Here is a 2,762-nt window from a genome sequence, read left to right as displayed (position 1 = left end):
CTATGAATAAAAATAAAGAGATCTTATTACCTCAGGCAAATTCACACTCCCTGATTTTGTTGGTACAATTATCTTCAAAAAAAACCCAAAGCTTGCTTCTCAGGTGGTGGTGTACTTCAGCAACAATCTGTTTCCAGATGGAACACAAGTGCAAAGCTGATTAGATTGCTTATCTGAGAGGCACCCACCTCACCCCCAGGGCATACGAAGGACTCGAGTCCAATTACCAGGGCCGTCGGATTCGGTTGTATTTCCCTTCCTGTTGCATCCTGTGAAATGTGAGGGAAGAAAGCACTCAAGCAAAAGCAGGTAGGCTCCCAAGCATCGTTGCACAATCTTCAAAACAGCTTGAGGCTTCTCTGTCTTCCCATAGTATTCGTTAGGGAGCAAAAACAACACTGACGTTGAACTGGGAGAGAGACATCAGCCATGTCCCTAGCTTCAGAACAGCAGAAAGGGTCACGGACTCTTGTCTGGACCCACATGCTGCCAGGCAGGCTTAAAAATAGACTTGAACTTCGTCACTGTGCCCCATTCATAGTATGTTGCTATTACCATAGACGATTCACTCATTTATTTCTTTAAAGCTTTGTGACTACGCCATCCTATTAAAAGAAAAATACCCCTTCCCAAACATCCTGAATATTATGTGGAGGGAGGGTTGTGAGCTGGCCTCAAAGCATCAGAAATACAAACACTCATCACTTGATTGTGCACATTTAGGGCTGTTTGGTTGGGTTTTTTTTTGTTTGTTTTGTTTTTTTTTTTTTTTCCCAGGCTGCAGCTTCTGGAGTCACGTTGTCCCCGTGGCAGCTCAGCTGCTGTGTCATTAGCAGGACAGAGGCAGAGGTTCGCAGCGGGGTGAAAGGCGCAGTGCCTCCAGGGAGCCAGGCCAACTGGTATGACTGCGCGGGGGCAAGGAGAGGCAGGGTGGGAAGGCACCCTGCCTGAGGTACGCCATAAATACCTGTATGCATACTTTTACACAGAGGCACGTGTGACACAGTTTTCTCACACAGGCTGGGTTTGCCCTCGCCCTGCATAGCTCTCTATCAGTGCACCAGCATGTCATGGCTCCAGAGGGGAGTGGAGGATCGAGGGGACATGCCAGTCTGGGCTTTTGCACAGGGGTATGGGCTGCTGAGAGCACATCTGAGCAGGGAAAGGCTCCTGCCACTCTGACCAATGTGCTCCGGAGCATGGACATCTTCAGGGCCACTTGGAGTGACACAGGCCCAGTTTTTCCAGGGTAGCTTCCCAGATTCTGGGTCTATGTCAGATGCCTTATGGGGGGGAAAAAGTAATTATATGTGAGGATGACACAAACATATATATATATATATGAAAAGAGAAAAGGGTATGAAATGGTTCGGATTTTAATCCCGTAGCCACAAAGGGCTGGAAACACCCACTGGGGGACAAGGAGAGGTGGTGGTGAGGCCCGTCCCTGAGCTCCTGGCGTGATTTTAAAAACTATCCCGTCCCTCCCCCCACCCCCAACATCCGCCCGCAGCTGTCAGACGCGGCAAAAAGTCACTAATTATCTACTGACCTGTTCCGCGCAATTATGCCGAAAATGATGCCGCCTAATTAACCTGACGTGTAAGATCGCGCCCTGTCAACGCCAACCAGGGCCTACCCGCAGCAGGGCTGTTACCCCCCGCCTTGGCCAGGGCCAGCGCTGTCGCCTCGGGTCCCACACGGTCACCCCGATGTCCCACATCACGGTCACCCCGATGACCCACATCACAGTCGCAGCAGGGCCCCACACAGGCCACCCGAGGTTGTCACCACGGGGCCACGCAGCGTCACCCCAGGGAAGCCCCGCTGTCACCCTGGGGTCCCACAAGGTCACTCCCCACGTCCCACGTGGCCACCACAGGACCCCACACGGTCACCCCGGAGCTCCACGGTCACCACAAAGCCCCGCACCATCTCCACAGGGCCCCGCTCAGTCCCTGCGGGGTCCCACAGCGAGGCTGCCCGGCACGGAGCCCGCTGGAGCGGCCAGGGGAAAGGCCGGGCCGCCCCTCCCGCCCCTTCTCTTCCCGCGGCGGGGCTGAGGCGACGACCGGGCCCTCAGCGGCTCCGGCGGGGCGCGAGGCCGCCGGGGCGGGGCCGAGGGGCAGCGTCCAGGCCGAGCGCGGGGAAGGTGCGACCAGCCGCCTCGTTAGCGCAGTAGGTAGCGCGTCAGTCTCATAATCTGAAGGTCGTGAGTTCGATCCTCACACGGGGCAAAGGCCGGCGTCTCTTTTCTTCCCGCGGCTCCCCCGCTTTTAGCTGGGAGGGAGCCACACAAACCTGCCCTCTAACCCCCCGGCGCTGTCGTTGCTGTCGTGATTTATGAAGCCGTAGTTCCAGGGCAAGGACCTGTGCCTCCTGGTTGTGGGCTCACAGAAATAATGTCTGCAACGCCTGTTGTTAAAAAATGCACTTTTGGCAGCGGGTTGCCTGCATCCAAGCTGTCTGCAAGCCCATCTCGGCATTTGGGAGTGAGGAAAGGGGTCCGGATCCTGCGGTGGGCTGTGGGGCGCAGGCAGGGACGAGGAAGGGCTCTGGGTGCACACACGGGCAGGGGCTCCTGCCTGCTGCAAACGCTCCCCCTTACAACTGCAACGTTTTTACCAACCGTACGCATGTACGCACATGGCCCAAGTTGCTAGCCAAAAACTTTGTGGGTTTATTTTCTCCCTTTAAATATAATCACATGTAAACTCCAAGACAGTCATCAGAAAAAGGCAATTTTCTCATCTACTCCTCCT

At 55.1% G+C, this 2,762-nt stretch overlaps 1 non-coding gene across 1 annotated transcript; it reads left to right on the top strand.

Moving 5' to 3' along the window:
* Positions 1–2,164: 2,164 nt before the first annotated feature.
* TRNAM-CAU (transfer RNA methionine (anticodon CAU)) lies at positions 2,165–2,237 on the top strand. The gene has a single exon. It is a non-coding gene; the product is annotated as a tRNA-Met (tRNA).
* The last annotated feature ends 525 nt before the right edge of the window (positions 2,238–2,762 follow it).

Source organism: Haliaeetus albicilla, chromosome 3 (genome assembly GCF_947461875.1).
Source record: "Haliaeetus albicilla chromosome 3, bHalAlb1.1, whole genome shotgun sequence".
Taxonomy (NCBI): Eukaryota; Metazoa; Chordata; class Aves; order Accipitriformes; family Accipitridae; genus Haliaeetus; species Haliaeetus albicilla.
This window is presented reverse-complemented; position numbering and strand designations above follow the sequence as displayed.